We start from the raw sequence: 18,246 nt of genomic DNA on the forward strand, positions 1-18,246 counted from the left end.
TAAATGTTTCTTGTATTATTAATATTGGTTCTTTATCTTCTACTTGTACTACCAAGTATTTCCTTTCAATTTATAATTTGTCTTTTAACCTTGCTAATGGTGATCTTGCCATACAAAAGTACTCTATTTATTTAATTAAATGGATAGATTATTCTTTTATTATACTTATATTTTTCAGTGTTATTTAGAATTTTTTTTTCTATACTCAAATTATACAGGTACTTATTCTTTTATAATGAATAATTTTAGGGGTAGATATTTTGAAACTATAAAATTCAGTTACTCAGCAAATTTTATATCTATATCAATATAAAATTATAGTTTTGTATTTTAACAAATGGGATGAAATATGCTACTATCATTAGTTACGTGATGCTTACATTGTAACGTACCAGCTTTTGTGCCCTTTTGACATGTCCGCATCATTACTTGAGTGCTTTCATGCTTTCTGGCATACACAAAAATGCTCTATGTCCCAGCCCTGGATTCAATTATTCCTTCAAAGAGCCCTGGTTGATTTAGGTGGAGAATGTTATCTTCTGTCTAGATATCATCCTTATTCCAGTAGCTTCAGATACTGACCTGGCCACCATGGCTGCCTCCCCTTTGCTGAATAGATAGTCATCCACCTAGTTCTGCCCCACTAAAGACCTTGCAATGAATCAGTCTGGAAGGAAAAAAAGAGACAAGAAAGGAAGAGGAAACAAAAAAGAGAAAGAAAGTAGAAAAAAGTTCATTGATGTTTATACTTTACATTTTATTGCTATAATGTTTTAAATCTATTAGTTTTCTTCTGATCATTGCTTTGAATATATATATAATATGTAGTCTACTTTCATCATTATTTTAAGATATTTTATATTTTAGTTTGAAATATCTTCATTCATGGAGACTATTTCAAGGGTTTTTAAATAGATTTTCTTTTATCTGTACAATTTTTAAGTGAAAGGAGATTATGGAGGTGTCCGTATTTCATATGTTATTGCATTGCAATCAGAAAGCATTGTTCATAACATAATATTTCTACATTATGCAGCTACAGATGTTTTTTATGGCTCAAGAAATCATGGAATTTATGATCAATTTTAATGTTCCATGTGCACTGGAAAAAAAGGTACAGCTTCTGCTAAGTAAGTGTACAGTTTGTTTTATATTTATACAATGTACCTTATCTTATAAATTATGTTATTTAGGTCCTCCATATCCTTATTTTTTAATCACTCAATCTGTCTTACTGCAAAAGGTCTTCTCTTATTACTGTCTTTCTATCTGTTTCTTCTTTCACATTTTTGCATCTCCTTTAATTTCCTGCAGTTCTCCTCTGTAAAAGTAGCAATGTATAAAATTATTTGGTGCATAGTCATAGCTGTTACTTCTATTGGGAAGTGTGGTTTTTATTACAAAAAGCGTCTTTGTCACACTTAACTTTTTTTTCTTTGTTCAACTTAACAGGATCACAAATGCTATGTTCTTGTTGTTTTCATTTGACTGACACATCCTTGAGCTTTCCTACTAGTCTTTTGAGTCAGGTTTTTAGATGTCTTACGTTCAGAATTACAGCTTAGTATTTCTTTGTTAGTAAAACTCAAAGTTTTCTTTTAATAATTGAGTTAAGCCAATTCACATTTATTGAAATGACTAATATGATCCATTTTATATTTTTAATAAGTTTATATAATTGTAATTATATAATCATTGTATTATATTTGTTTTTTCTCCTGCATTTGCTGTGTTTACTTTGTTCTTTTAGTTTTTAAATTAAAAATGGTATTTAGAATAGTTTGTATTTTCTTCCAGTGGTTACATTTTTACTTATTACTTTCTAATGTTTTTAGTGTCTTAGCTTCTTATCTAAACATTTACTATTAGGTTTGTTGATTTTTAATAGTATCTTTTAACTCCTGCCTATTGCCTGTATAAAAATCAATGAGCTTAGTTCTTGTTCCTCTTTTGCCTTTTTCCATTATTTTAGAGCATTATTTTTACTTTATCAAAATACACAGCACATAACACTCATTCACCATTATTCCACCTTCTTCCCCACCTTAGTCATAATCTTAGTTCTACCCTTCAATAAATAAGGGCTCATCATGGTATCTTTTGCTGATGATTCCCCCCAGTCATCTCCTGGTTTTAAAGCTCTGGTAGATTCTTCAGAAAGAGCTGTGAGCACAGTAATACCTGGATTCTAGAATATTTAAAATCACTTTTTCCACAGCTTTAATACTTTAATAATAGTTTTGCTGAATGGAAAATCTTTGATTCACTTTTTTTTCCATGAAAATGCTGCTATATTGTTTTGCTTTTTATGTTGCTTTTAAGAAATCTGATTATCTTGTTCTCTTTTAAATTATTAATCCTTTTGCCTATAAGTCAAAAGGATTTGGCCGGTAAGGACTTTTTAAATCATTACAGTCTTACAGACTTATTAACATACTTCTTGTAGCTGGTCATTGCTAAGGTCTAACCATGTCAGTTCTCTCCCTTGAAGGGTATCCAAAGTCAAACACACCTCACTAAGACCAGTGAGTGCAAGAAATTCACAGGTTCATTATTTATTCAGGGAAGTGTAAAGTAATAGAGTCCCTTTGATGTCAAGACCAAGGGAGAGAGATGAAGGTCCTGATGGGTACACAGGCGCACACACACACACACACACACACACACACACACATCCTGGGGATTTATAAATAATGCCAAGTAGACTAATTCTAGCAGTGATACCAGTATGTGTGAAAACAGATAAGAAAGTTTAGCAGTAGTAATTTAGGGCTAAGATGATCTCTGGTTCTCTCTCCAGTACATGTTAACGATTTAGCCAAATGTCATTTTGCTGTGACCTATTGCTTCCAACTTTAATTCTCCACAGTCATTTCAAGAAAAGTGCTCAGGCACCTATTAGGTGTCTTCCACATTTAAAAGGAGTCTTTATTTTATTTCCAGGAATTTTTATGTTAAAAAATTCTATACTAGTTTTGCTTTATTATATTATTTTGTTGTTATTGTTGTTAGGGACTCCATATTATATGATTTTTTTGTATTAGCCTGCTTTCTATTTATTTAGCTACTTTCCTTCTGACTCTTTTTTCTTTCTTATTATAACTCATTTTCACTCTATTCATAATTTCCTACCTTTCTCCAATGTCCCTTATTAAGTTTTTGATCAGGCATATTCCCCCTCTGGTTCCTTGTAATTTACTCATCACTGCTGATGAAATTCTGTCTTCTCCCTCCTGTCCCCCGTTCCTCATCCCCTCTCATTCCCTTATCTGCGTCCTCCTGCTCCTTCTTGGAATTCAATCAACTTTCATTTCATTTCTTCCTTAATATATGAACTTCTTATTCTGGTTATATGTATATATATATAACCACAATTGCTTGTCTGAGGCTATTTGATTTAGTTGGAAATATTGTGTTAGACTCTTCTGCTTTGTGGCTGGTTTCTTGAGAGATCATTTTCATCAGGTAAAATGTCTGCTCCTCACTCTGCTTTGTTACTACCTGGGTAGATGAAAACTGTTTACATTTATGCATTTTTGTGGACGGAATGCCACCAAATTGGGCTACAAGTTTTCTGTATCAAGAGCATTTTCTTAGGTCATTGTTTGCAAATGCCATCTTTAATTATTGCCCTTGGTTAGTTTGTTTATTTGGTTAGTGTGAGAATAGACTGAATGCCCTGAATTTTATTTTTTTCTAGCAGGATCACAATATTTTCCCTTTTACTTCTTTTCCCCTTCTCATTCCATTCTCCAAAGGATGCCTCTCCCTTTCTTGTACTCTTATTCTTTGGAAGCATTGCCCCTCAATTCTGTCACCGTGCCTCCCACAAGCTATTATATCCCTTCTCTGCCACCAGTGCGCTGATTTACCAGAAATATTTTTTAATATTTTCACACTTACAGTGGACGTTTTCCTTCTGGGGTGATTTTAGATCAACTGTAGGCCCTTTCTTCTCTCACCCCCTCTTCCTCGTCAGTGTTTCCAGCATTCACCCCCAGTACCGCCTGTCTGCAAAATTTGAGAGATGGCTCTGCTGAAAATAGGCATTTTCTTGGACTTACAGGGAATTTGAAGTTTGTAGTGTTCTCTTAATTCTAGTTATGCTATTTGCCTGATTTTATTTGTTATATTGAGAAAGAGATACTACAAAGGGGTGGTTAATGGGGATAATGTAGTGTCACAAAGCCAAGGAAAAAATTTTTTCAAGAATAAGGGAAAGATCAATATGTCAAGTGCTGCTGGGAGGTTGATTAAGTTGAAGACTGAAAGCTAACCATTGGTTCAGGCAGCCTTGAAAAGTCTTACTGTTGAAAAGCCAGCACAAAAGGCCTATTGATACGGGATCTACAAAGAAAACAGTGTGAGAAAGTGGATACAGTAAATGCAGCAAGGACAGAACAGTCATTTAAGAAGGCTTATTATAAAAGGCCAGATGTACATGTGGTAGTTAAAGGGCACTGTGGGGTCAAGTGTCCTTTTTTCACTTTTAATTTAAACATATATACTTACAAAAGTGCACATATTTTAAATATAGCTCTTGATAAATTTTCAGAAACTCAACAGCCTGCAGATAAAAGAAAAGAGCATTACTACATTCCCAGAAGCTCCCAGCGCTCCATGTATTCAAAAATTATCCACCAAAAGCAACCTCTATGCTACAGTCCAACACTAGAGTGTTAGGTAATCTTTTCTTTTTGGTTTCCTTTGCTGTGTATTAGTGTCTGAGAGAATTATTCATTTTGTTATGAGTAGTTGTAGGATTTTCAACCTTACTGCTATTTAATTTTCTACTGTCTGAACATACATACTATAACTTATTTATCCATTATAGTGTTGAGGAGAATTTGAATCATTCACAATTTTGGATGATTATGCATAGTGCCACTATGTGCTCTTAATAATTTCTTTGTTACTAGTCATATATTTTCCAGTACATGGATTTTGGTGACTTACGTATGAATTTCTATAGGGCTTACACCTGGGAATTGAATTTCTGAGTAATAGAAAAGACAGATATTAAGAAACTATGGCCAAAGTATTCTAAATATTTTTTAATGAAGAACTTCATAAGCATTTCAGTTGCTATTTTTGCTAAAACTTAGTTGCATTTTCTTTCATTTTCTCAATTATGATATGGTATTATTTGCATTTTCCTGATGCAAACATATGAGGTCATATGTTTACTGGCCAGTTGGACCAAATGTAGTATCCTTTACAATATGTCAGTTGCCCACTTCTCTTTTTGGTTAGCTCTCTTATCCTTGCTGAGTTCTAGGGGTTTTCAATATTCTGGTTATAAGTGATTACTGGGCGAAGAATATTTTGAGATGTGAAAAATATTAAAGTATATTTTATAATAATGATAATTTGGTAATTCAAGATACAGAGGGAAGAACAGTAGAAGAGAAACCCTTGAGTTAACAAGTAGTGGATGGGACCCAGGAGAGCAGTAGCTGACCATTGAAGATCTATAATATTTATACTTTTGTTATAGCTAAACATTTCTGATATTTTACTATTATAAATGTGATGAGTATTTTAACTCAGTAAAATTTTAACCATATGTTGGGTCATTTTCACTTTCTAAATATAGGAAATCTTGATTAAAAAATAAGAAAATTAAGGCTTTTGGTGCAAATACATAGGAAAAGTATTTTGTGCTATGTTCACTGGCTTTCTGCTATAAAGACATTGCCACTGAGCCACGTTATTAATTCTTAGACTATTGTCATTGTACATTTAACTTTTACTTTTTAGTCTGGTTTTCTCCTTCAAGTCTTTTGAATAAACCCATTTGCATTATTTTATCTAATTATATTGTTGTATCTTTTAAACTTTTAATACTTTTGTTGAATGTCCTAAGTATATTCCAACCACTAGAACACTTTTTGTTTAATTTTTTACATTTTACTTTTTGTGTTTATTCTAGCAATAAGTAAACACATTTTGTCTGAATTTTTACATTTCTTTTTATTTTGTTTTTTTTTAATTATGGTCTTCAATTTGTATATTTTTTATTTTTGCTAAATATTCCTTTAGTTTTTCTTGACTAGCAGAAAACACGTCAGGAATAGCTATTTATATAATTCATACCCTAGTTTTAGTAGTTTTAATCCCTTATTTGGCCTTCGTGGATTTTTGGCCCTTTCTATCCCTTTTTGTAGAAAAATAGGTAATGTAAAAGTCCATGGTCTTTGCCCGTGTAATTATGAATCGAAAGACAGGTCATGCAATAGTTGGCCATTTAACAGAAGAGACATGTTCGCTGATAATTCTGTTGATGAAAGGTACATCTCTCCTGGATAAATTTAGTCAAACAGTAAGTGTTTACAAGATACTTGAGATTTCTTTTCTATTCCTATATGCTAAGGTGACATTGACTAGAGCAGGGGTTTTTCATTTATATAATTTTGGAATAAAAGTTTGCTCTTTTGGAGATGACCTATTGAATAAAAACAACCTTTAAAAAGGCAGTGTGACCTTGTCTGTTATTTTACAGCAAAAATAATCCTGGCCTCATCTCTTACTTTAATCCTTAGTTGTACTAAAACAGGGGTGGACTCCTTAGCAGTGTTGCTTGTAACTTTAGAAGAACTTTTTGTTTTTTTAAAACAAGACATGTGTCTTTGCAGCCGGGTATGGTGGTTCATGCATGTAATCCCAACACTATGGGGGGCTGAGGCAAGAGGATCACTTGAGCTCAGGAATTCTAGACCAGCCTGGGCAACATAGTGAAATCCTGTCTGTACAAATAATACAAACAAAAAGTAGCCAGGCGTGGTGATGTTTGCCTATAGTCTCAGCTACTCAGGAGGCTGAGGTGGGAGAATTTCTTGAGCCCAGAAGGTATAGCTGTTGCACATTAGCTGAGTCCCAGAAGTAACAATCTATCACAAAATTCCAGACATCCATAAGTGTTATTACTGATGTGAGGTTGTCACTGGTCAGTTGGCATTGTTTCACACCAGATCTGGTAGCTGCTTGTTACTACAGCTAAAGAATAATCAGTGTGGTTTTCTAGATGATTCAAATGTTTTTGCTCTCACTGAATATTTCCATACTACTTTGTACTGGCATTGTAATACCAATGTTTCATCTAATTGAACGCATTTTAGTACTTTGAAGGATGTTGTCTTATGACATTTTATCCCTATTTCCTATAGCATCTTGCATAATAAGTTATAATCACAAGCCCCAGTCGGGTAAGACATACTACATGGCCAACCTCTTAAGGAATTTAGCAATAGTGCTGTCAGAGGAAAGAGGTACAAGATCTTTTTAATGGGTTCAAAGAAAATAAATGAGAAAATAAAAACCATGGAGGGGCTATAGTTACATCACACATAAAATCTCCTAGTATACAGTAAAGACATGGAAGGCTAAGACAGAAGTCAAAAGCAAAAGATAAACACACTCTTCTCTAGACCCTTCTTTGCTTCTATGGCTCCTCATACCTGTCTTCATCTGGGATCTCATCTGCACGTGCAGGTCTGGTTCAATTTCCTTAGCCAAAACTGACCTTCTTCAGCCTCTCCCCAGGTCAGCAGCACTACAACATTATTCATCTCTAAAACCTGGCTGAGAAGTTGAAGTCTTCCAGAACACAGGACACTTCTTCCTCTCCATGACTCACACTAGGATTGACCACTGTGAACTATTAAGAATCTGCCAAGGTTCCAGACCCACCTATGGTTCAGAGACTCATCTTAAGATTCTACAACCTGGACTTTCTGTTTACAGGCTCACCTTGAGTTCCAGAAGTAAAGCTAAAACTGTGGAGACTTCATGAATATCTGAGAATGCCTCGTTGTGTGCTCTGAGACTAGCCCTCAAATCATCTTTCCTCAGATCTTCAACTCTAGGAACACTTACAGTGTCCAGGTTTTCTTTCCTAATGCTCTCTCTGTATTTTTTTAGCATTCTTTTTATATCCAGTGCAAGCCCTCACAAGACATAATTAATTTTTATGTATTAAAAAGGTTGACTAATTCAAAAAGGATACCTTGTTTTGGTGTTAGGAGACATGACTACAAAAACACAATTTACAGTGTTCTATAACCAAGTGAGAACTGCTATAGTGAACATCTATTATAAATTTACTAGGGCATAACTTTGTCAAAGTAATATAATCACTGGTTAATGTCCAACTGAAAACAAATGGAAGGAAGGTGTAGTAGCTATTGTCAAATATGTATATTCAATATGAAATATATAAAGATGACATTAATAATGTGGTTTTAGACTAGAGTATGAGAAGAGAGTGCAAATTTTTCTTAGGGCTTACTTACACTTTGTGACAGATGATGAGTAATGAAAAACCAAACCCAAAGTGAACTGGAGCAATAAAACATTACCAGCTACACATTACCGACCCCTGGGGTTTCCCTCAGGAGCTGTAAGCATTAGGAACACACCAAAAAGCCAGGACTGCAGCACCTTTCCGGCACGATGAATATCTATTTCTTGGGTGAATAAAAGAGTGAATGATTTGAAGAGATTCCAAGGCATAATTCATTTTGACAATGAAAGAAGAAAAATATGGCAAAATGTGGTCATAATGCAGAAGTTAGCATTGAGGAAGTTTTAAACTTGGAAGAATTAATAGGAAAAGCTTTCTTTCCTACATGTATTTAATGAAGCTGAAAAGATCAGTAAAAATATAGAGTTAGAGTCACTGCAGCTCTATAATTTAAAAAGTTTATAGACAAAACACAGTTGTTTGGGAAATATGTATAAGGATCTTTGAGCTAACAGAAGCATTTATGAAAAAGAAATATGGTCAAAACAATGGTTTTTGCATATAAGGTCATGCATAAAATTCAGAATTTTCTCATTTATTTTTACTAACATCTCCAGTTAATTACTGTCCTCTTATTAACCCACAACTTAATAATGGAACTGGGTCCAGTGTAAGACTGTAATGCTTAAGATGAAAAGCATTTCTAAGGATTTTGGCTATAGAGATGGTGAACAAGAGAGTAAATGTCTGCAAGATAAACTATAGTGATAATGTTAGAAAAAGGTGTAGTGAGACCATCCATTGATGATGGAAGCAAAAATTGTTAAAAATTCTCTGCAAAAATAGTTTGCAGAACGAACAAGCTATCACTGTCATTTAATCTGGTAATTCCATTTCTCAGCATCAATTCTAAAGATAAATTTGATAAGAACTCAAGTAAAGAAAATATACAACAATGACAAAATATTTATCTTAATTGATACAAAAGTTCAAAAATAAAATTAAATTAAGTATATTATGTTAGATCATTAGAATGAGTTATACTCCTACTGACTTACATTTTTGAAGTAATTTTGGTGATGACACTCAATAATGTGAAGCTAAGAAAAGAATATGCATACTATATTGTTTACATATGATTCTAATATGTAAATATATTCACACAAACATATATATCTACATCATAAAACCAAAAAGATATATTATCATGTTAACGCTACTTATTTCTGTGAAGATAAACATTAACTTCATTTTTTCTTATTATTTTCCAAGTTCTCTAAAATAAACTTAAATTCTGTATTACAATTCAGGAAAGGAAGCATCAGGATTGAGTGATAGCCTGAGGAAAAAAGAAACAGACACTGATATGTCCTAGGGTTAGGCCTTTCTAAGAACTGACTACATTTCTCTTTCTGGAGATGAAAAAGAGTTTCTAGTCTCTGACATGACTGTTGGTATTTACTGACTAAGATTAAAAAGGATAAAACATTAGCATAACCCACAAGTCACTAATCAAATGTTTTAACATCTCTAGAGATAGCACAATTAAGGCAATAGGAAGATGACTAAAATAATATAACCATCCAAAATAATAGAAAATAATTAGACAAAAGCTTTAGTTGATGAAAGTCCTTTGTAAATATGATTTGAATGTGGAACATGGGGGGAAGGAGTTTTGCAGCCTCTGATCCAAGTCAAACACATTACCAGGTATTTCAAATGCATCAGAAAATGTTTATTTTGCTGGTAACAAGCAAAGGTTTTCATGACTGAACCAGAATTGAGACTCTGAAAGTCAGTATTCACAAAGAGGCAACAGTGTTCTTTAGCAATTATCTTTAGACTTGGCATAGTTAAAAGACATTTAACCTGAAGACAAACTATATCCCCTAATTTTCATGGCAGACAAAAATAATGAGCCTTACTTTCCATTGGAGTTCAGCTAGGTACAGACAACAATGTGGAGAGAGGGGAGGGTACTGGAAGTCAGTTAGTAATCACACGTGTTCAGTGACATTCTTGATGTAAGGGTCCAACAATTATACTGTTCTTCACACAGTGCAAAGAAGATTCAAGAACCCCAAAAGTGGCATTACTTTATCTGTTAGTTCTAGAAATAACTGCATTACCCACACTGTTGATGGACAAAAATAATATTATGTAGAAAAATCAAAGAACTATAATACTATAAGTCACAAAATCATTCAGTCAAGGTGCACACCGTGACTGAATGTGAAGATCTTTAAGAGCATGTTAACAAATTCATTACACCTATTATTTAACATATTCACAAATGGAATATATAATAAAAATATATATCTTTTGAGGGAGGTAGTTTAAGATGGCTGACAAGATGCAACTTGTATGAACTTCCTCCACAGAGAGGAAGCAAAATATCTTGTATATATTCACACTTCAAATAGATCATCTAAGCCAGAACATTGGGGTTCAACAGAAAAGCAATGGGAAGTAAATAAGAAGAGGGAAGTTAGGATTGGCTAAGAACTAAGAAAAGTATTCAGTTGCCAGGAAAGGGCAGGTTAGAATCCCCTAGAGCGCCACATTCCCGTCACAAACTCTCACAGTCCTATCTATGGGAAAACCCCTCAATCCATGCAGGCCTCAACACTAACATAAGGAGTTGCCCAGAGACTACACAGAGGGACTACTCTAGAAAGATAACTCATTCTGAATCCCACAGACTTCCAAACCCTGAGCAGCGACAGCTTTTTGCCATTCTGAAAGCTAAACCCCCTCCCCAAAACTAAGTCCTGTCCTGGGGTTGATGCTGCTGTCTTGCTGCCCTGGACCAAGGAGGGAGAGAGAAGACTGGTCACTTTCTCACATTGCAAGGACAAATCCCCCGCAGCCACAGGCTTCTATGGGAGCAAACCACAATCCGCACAGCTAACCACCTGCACAGCTCTCCTTGAGAATGGCTCCACCCTCCCCAGTCTCAGGCCTGCAGCTGGTGCTATTCCACCCTAAAGCCAGGGTGGTTGCTGTTTTTGCCACTGCTTGACCAAGGAGGAAGAGAGGAAGCTGGACACTTTCACATGCCATGAGGACAAATGGCATCATCACTGCCATGGGCCAAGATGGGGCCAAAGGGCAAGGAAACTACACATCACACAGCTACCTCCTTACATTGTCCCCACTGAGAATAACCTCACTCCACCTGGTGGAAAGCCCACAGTGTGGCTGCCACTGCCTACTGCTGAGCATTTTGCCAGTGTCCTGGGTACCACTCTGCCTCTGCCTATCTCTTCCAGCACCTGAATGTACTACCAGGGTGCAAGAGGACAAATAGCCTATCCCATTGCCATAGTATTTGTGCGCTCAGGGGCCTAGAAATTGCCCAGCCCAGCCAATCACCAGTTGCATCTAAATGCTCCCTGCAGGGTCTGAGGTCAGGCCAACACAACCTGCTGATACCAGACAGCTGGCACTCATCCACATGCACCACGACAAGGTGAATGACCCACTAAACATGTTGTAGCTACCACCAACACCAGCAGAGCCTCTTGGGTGCCAGTGGGTTGCTCCACCACAACTACTGCCATTGTTCACACCAAATCCACTGCTAAGAGACCCAAGAAGCCTCTCACATGCCCAGACCACCACTGACATTACTGACATCTGAGTAAGTCATCTGGAATCCCAAGAATCAGGTTGCTTGAACTCTGACATTGGTGCCAATATATGCCACACTGGAGCCCAAGGACAAGCATAGTCAACCCAATGCTATTACTACTAGGGCCTGAAGACTGGCCCACTTGGAATTATTATCCTCAACAAAACATTACCTCAGCTTCTACTAATGCCTGCACCCTAAGCCACTAGAAAAGTCACAGATATCACTGATGCTGCTTACAGCTAAATAAATCATATAGAGAGAACACTACTGCATGCATCCAAAATCAAAGCAAAAGTGCCCTACCCAACCAAATATATATATATATATTCATATATATATACACATACACATACACATATATACATATATTCTGAAAAAGTCCTCTCCTGTGAATGGAAATTTTAAAAATTAGAAGAAACAACTGTTATGCAAGATGCACGAATATCAATGAAAAGACACAGGAAAGTGAAAAATCAAGGAAGTATGACACATTCAAAGGAAATTATTCTCCAGCAATAGATCCTAATCCAAATAGACTTTCTAAAAATCCCAGATAAAGAATTCAAAACATTGATTTTAAAGAATCTCAGAAAGATATAAGAGAATTGCATTAAAAATATAGAAAAGCAATTAGGAATATGTATTAGAAATTTACCAAAGAGACAGACATGTAAAAGAGAATCAAACAGAAATTCTGGAACTGAATAATTCATCAAATGAATTACAAAATACACAAGAAAGCTTCAACAATAGACTAGATCAAACATAAGAAAGAATCTCAGAATTTGAAGACAGAACCTGTCAAATAACAGAGTCAGAAAAAAGTTTAAGAAAAAGGCTTTAAAATAATAAGCAAAGCCTTTGTAAGATTTGGGACAACATTAAACAATGGAATATTCAAATTATCAATGTCTCCAAGAGCAAATGGAGAATAAAAGCATTGGAAAACCCACTTAACAAAATAATTAATAAACTCAGATAGGCAGATGACACAATGAATTAATGGATATTATTAAGAACTTTTAGCAAGTGTCAGAAAACCTCTGAGAGAAGTCTGAATTACAAGATAAAGGTCATTATTCTTTAGGATTTGAACTCCCACAAAGCTACCTAATCTATTCTCCAAATTCACCCAGCACCATGACCACCTGAAAGCTTTTATGAAAATGAATACACCCATAAATTATATGTACCGATGCTCAGTATTCACATGTTTAGCCATGTGAAACCTAAGTCACCAGCTATTTGATTATGTGAATTACAAACATGTAAATGTTCCTTGATACCTTGGAGTCACTATGTCCTCTCACCAAAGATCTATCTTTATTCCTAATATCAAAAATTCTATGTTTTATTAGTCATTTCTTCCCTGGATGTAAATGCACACATTCCACTCAGGCTTCTCAATTCTTTCTAATTCCATTTCTTAGGGGGACATGCCAATTTTCTCTTGCTGCAAAACTAATTATCTCAAAATATAGTGACTTGAAAGGCATTTTATTATACCTCATGATTGTGTTGATTAGCACTGGGGCAGGCCTGGCTGGGTGGTTTTGTCTCTTTGACTGACATTGTTCACATAACTTCACTCTCGTGCCTTGTACTTGGAGAGTGACATCTGGAACACTGGCCACAGCTGGGCTCCTTAGTTCAAATTCTCCTTTCCTTCCCCATGTATTCTTGGGTCTTCTCCATGTGGTGTCTCCACCTGGGAAATCAGATTTTTAAATGGTAGCTCAAAGCTTTAAGAGATAAAGGCAGAGGCTTCTAATGCACTTAAAATCTAGCCCTGGAACTGCCATAATGTCACTGTAACTACATCCTACTATGCCATATGCTCAGAGGACTCTCAGTACAATGGGAAGGAAATTAAATCCAACCACTCAAATGGGAGAAATGAGAATTTGCTGACATCATTACTCTGCTACGAACTTTCCTACAGCCACAAATTATTTATATCTATCCCGCATGGAAAATGTGTTCATTTCCTGCAAGATACCCAAAGCCTCATTCCACTTTCATTTCACAAAGTCCAGAATCTTGTTATCTAAATCAGGACCTAGTTATGCATCTCCTCAAAAGGGGTTCCAGTGAGGTAAAAAGACAAATCATCTACACCCTTCAACACCAAACATGAAATATGAAACAGAGGTAGGGAAACCTTCAAAATGTGGGAAAATAGGAGCCACATAACAAACTCCTTCATAGCAGCTCTGAATCCAGCCAGGTACATGTTGACAGTTCCTTGATCAGTGCTCCGCCCTGATTCCTGAAAAATATTCTCATTTGTATTTGGATTCACTCTGTGAATTTGAGTTATCCTTTCTTTTTCTTTTCTATTAAGAAATGGATCAGGTTTACAGCTGAGTAGCCTTTTAGCCTACTTCCTGTCTATAGAAGGTTAGGAGAATAAATCCTTTTTTTTTCATTTTGTACCATGTGTGTCTGTTTTAGGTCAAACCAACAGTCTTCCAGCTAGAGTATAAATCTAAAAATTTGTAGTTATCTAATATATCAAATTATATTTCATTCTATTAGACAAAAGCCATACTCATATTATTTCACAAGTCAGATACTTACCTGGCTTAAGCATTTTGTATTTTGGAAAAAGAGTTCTTAATATTCTTTAAAATAATATTGCTTGACCAAAAGTATCTATAAGGCATACCCTTATATATTTCTGTGGTATTTAACAAGGGGCCTTACAGCCTCATTCTGATTTCAATCTTTCCCAGAGTTCTAGACTTAATTGCCTTTGGCTTAACTTTTGCTCTAAGGATATTTCTGACTTTCAGAATATTTTGTGGGCTAGAAATACTTTCCTGTGCACTCTATATGTCCTCTAAATTATGTTAAAAATGAAGCAGTCCCTACCTTTCATTTTATATTGTATTATAGACTAGACTATTTTACCGTGGTAGAATAGTCAATATTTCAGCATTCTGCCTTGAAATGCCCATAGGTAGATCATTGAGTTCATTAGTTAAGTACAACTTTGTATTTCCTATATTACTGCAAGTCATAAGGGTTGCCAAACTTTATGATACTACATGACTAAGGTCCCCTTTCCTTCAGTTCTAACAATGTTCTCTTCATTGTCTTTCAATAATTCACAAACAATCTTCCCAAACTCTTCTAGCTTTCCTAACCATCTCCTTGAGGCCATTCTAGCATCTGCCACCAGTTTCAGATTTTTGTATTGAAATATTTCATTTCTGGTCACAAATAGATATTTCTGGTTATCTATTGCTTTATAACGAACTACCCAAACTTAGTGGCTTGAAACAGCAACCATTTCCTTAACTCACACAATTTTGTGGATCAGGAATTTGGGAGGAGTCTTCTGCTCTATTTGACATCAACTGGGGTCACTTAGTGGTGTCTACCTAATGGGAAGGCTTATCTGGAGGGTCCAAGTCAGCTTCATTTACATCCCTAGTAATTTGGGGGGGAAGTTGGAAACGTTGGGCTTAATTGGGACCCTTTTCTTCTTCATGTAACCTCAGAGCCCTTCCTCCCCGCACCCCTCTACACCTCCTCTCGCCCACTATGATTTTACTTGAAGTGTAGTCTGCTGGATTAGGATTTAACTTGAAAGGTAGTCTGTTGGAAAGGTAGCCTGTTGGATTTTACTGAAAGGTACCTGTTGCATCAGGAGTTAAAGAGAAAAGGCAAAAACTAATTTTTTTTTCCCAAAGAATTGACTCTAATTGGCAGAGATTTACTTCCACTACATGCTATGGTCAGTCACAAAGTAGGCCAGATATAAAAGAAGAGAAAATAGGGCCCATACTTGATAGAAGAAGCATTATCTTATTCTTCCCTCAATGTTTATTTGTATAATCTGAGGTCTCAGCATAAGTCAGACATATCAATTACTGGGAGGCTTGCACCCAAGGTACTAATAGCTCTAACTTTGAAAGTTTGCATATACAACATAAAAGCCATTTAAAAAATACAGTTATGCACTGCATAAGGATATACTGGTCAACAACAGACCTCATATATGACAACTGTCCCACAAAATTATAACATAGCTGAAAAATTCTTAATACCTGGTGATGTTGTAGCTGTTATAACATCATGGCACAGGGCATAACTCACATGTTTGTGCTGATGCTGGTGTAAACAAATCTATTGCACTGCCAGTCTGATAAAAGCACAGCACACACAATTATGCGTACTATATAATACTCAATTATGATCATAAACAACTGTTACTAGTTTATGTATTTACTCTACTATGCTTTTTATTATTGCTTTAGAGTGTACTCCTACTTATAAAAAAATTGTAAACTGTAAAACAGCTTCAGAGAAGTCCTCCACGATGTATCCAGAAAAAAATATTCTTATCACAGGAGACGACAGCTCTATGCACATTATTGCCACTGAAGACCTTCCAAAAGACATGAAGGTGTAAGACAGTGTTATTGATGATCCTGACCCTGCCTTGGCTTACGCTAATGTGTGTGTTTGTGTCTTTGTTTTAAGCAAGGCTTAAAAAGTAAAATAAATAAATAAATAAATTTAAATTAAAAATGAGACTTAAAAAAGGAAATATTTTTGTATGGACGTGCAATGTATCTGTGTTTTAATATGTGCTATAATAAAGAAGTAAAAAAATTTAAAAAACTAAAAAGTTCATGAAATAAATAACAATCATAAGGTTAATTTATTATTGAAGAAAATGTTTTAAATAAATTTAGAGTACAGTGTTCATGAAGTCTACAGTGATGTCCAATCTCCTAGGCCTTCACATTCATTTGCCACTCACTCACTGGCTCATCTAAAAGTCAGCAACTTGCAGTCCTGCAGGCTTCATTCATGGTAAATTTTCTATACAGGTGTACCTTTAAAAAATATTTTATACCATATTTGTACTATACATTTACTACATTTAGATGTTTAGTTACACAAATACCATTGTGTTACAGTTGTGTACAGTATTCAGTACAGTAACATGCTGTACAGATTTGTAGCTTAGGAGCAACATGCTGTACAATCTAGCCTAGGTGCTTAGCAGGCTATAGCATCTTGGTTTGTGTGAGTATAATCTGTGATGGTCACACAATGGTAAAATCACCTAATGATGCATTGTTTTCAGAATGTATCCCTGTCTGTCATTAACCCATACATGTCTCTCTGTACATTTCCGTGCTGTCTCATACTCCTCCACTTTCCAAACTCAGTGCATCTCTTTCTCTATTATAGTCTATTTCTTTTCTTCTTCTAACTTGACCCCAACCTACTTAGGAAATCTACGGGTTTGTCTCTGTTTTCTTGCTTTTTCTTCCTTTCTCTTTTATTTGTATGCTAAACGAAATACTCTGCTTTATATTTATCCATGTCCCTATTTTTTTTTTTTTTTGCATTTTAGGTTTTTGGGTACATGTGAAGAACATGCAAGATTGTTGCATAATGTTTTTAGAACCTATACTCCAGCCCTACCCCATGCAATTTTCCCTTTGCTTGCTGAATTTCTGCCACAACATCTTGCACTTTGCAGGTTCTTTTTGCTGAAAACATGTGTGAACATTTGCACCAATCCTCTGTTGTGGTTATCTGCATAATATGTCTCTTTGTCTCTTCTAGTGAACTGTAGGTTTCATGTAGACAAAGGCCTCATCTGTTTCATTACTATTATTTGCCAGCAGCCAACACAGTTGCTGATACACATTTGGTGTTCAAAAATTATGAATTATGTATTTGATAACTAATTAGAAATGTGAATACAATCAAAGTCAAGTGAAAAATTAGGAATAGACATGTATCTATCCACAGAAAGTCAAAAATGTTAAAATGAAGTTATAAGTAGTACCCAGTGTCACACTGTTAAAGCCTGTCTAAATGCCCAGAAATCGTTTGAGGAATTTCTATATAAATGTTCCTCTATCTCCTCCAGTTCTGATATTTAAAATGAAGAAATATGACACATAAAACCTACTTCCAGTTAATTCATGTCTAATGTTTAAGGTTAGAGTCACATTTTTTCCCTTTATTGGGTTAAATAGCCTTTGAGGCTAAACAGGAAAATACATCAACATAGCTCATCAAAAAAATACATTCTTATTTTTCAAAGTCTCAAGTTGTGGAACACTACCACACTAAGTGGAGAACTGCCTAAATAATCTATGAGTATAGAAAAATAAATAGGTTATGTGCCATTTTCCAACAGCATGGTACAATTTTTGACAGCCATTTATATCATCAGACTCTTTTTTACTATGAATTCAGGGACAGCATTTTGGAAGGTTTATAATCTATCTCCTGTTCACTGAATGTACACAGCAAATGAATGTATTTTTGGAAGGTTTTCTCCATTCTCATTGCATGAGTTTTCAGTCTTACATTAAAAACCCTAGTTCCC

General features: G+C 35.2%; 1 long non-coding RNA gene across 1 annotated transcript in view; it reads right to left on the minus strand.

Annotated features, from left to right (window-relative positions):
- Positions 1 to 442: 442 nt before the first annotated feature.
- The window catches only part of LOC108588573 (uncharacterized), a 33,190-nt gene continuing 15,386 nt past the window's right edge, over positions 443 to 18,246 (minus strand). Inside the window, exons 2-4 of the long non-coding RNA XR_004735461.3 lie at positions 4,513 to 4,567; positions 3,904 to 4,011; positions 443 to 667 (exon numbers count right to left, since the gene is read on the minus strand). This is a non-coding gene — a long non-coding RNA (uncharacterized LOC108588573). The remainder of the gene's footprint in view (positions 668 to 3,903; positions 4,012 to 4,512; positions 4,568 to 18,246) is intronic.

The sequence above is a fragment of the Callithrix jacchus genome, chromosome 16, assembly GCF_049354715.1.
Source record: "Callithrix jacchus isolate 240 chromosome 16, calJac240_pri, whole genome shotgun sequence".
NCBI lineage: Eukaryota > Metazoa > Chordata > Mammalia > Primates > Cebidae > Callithrix > Callithrix jacchus.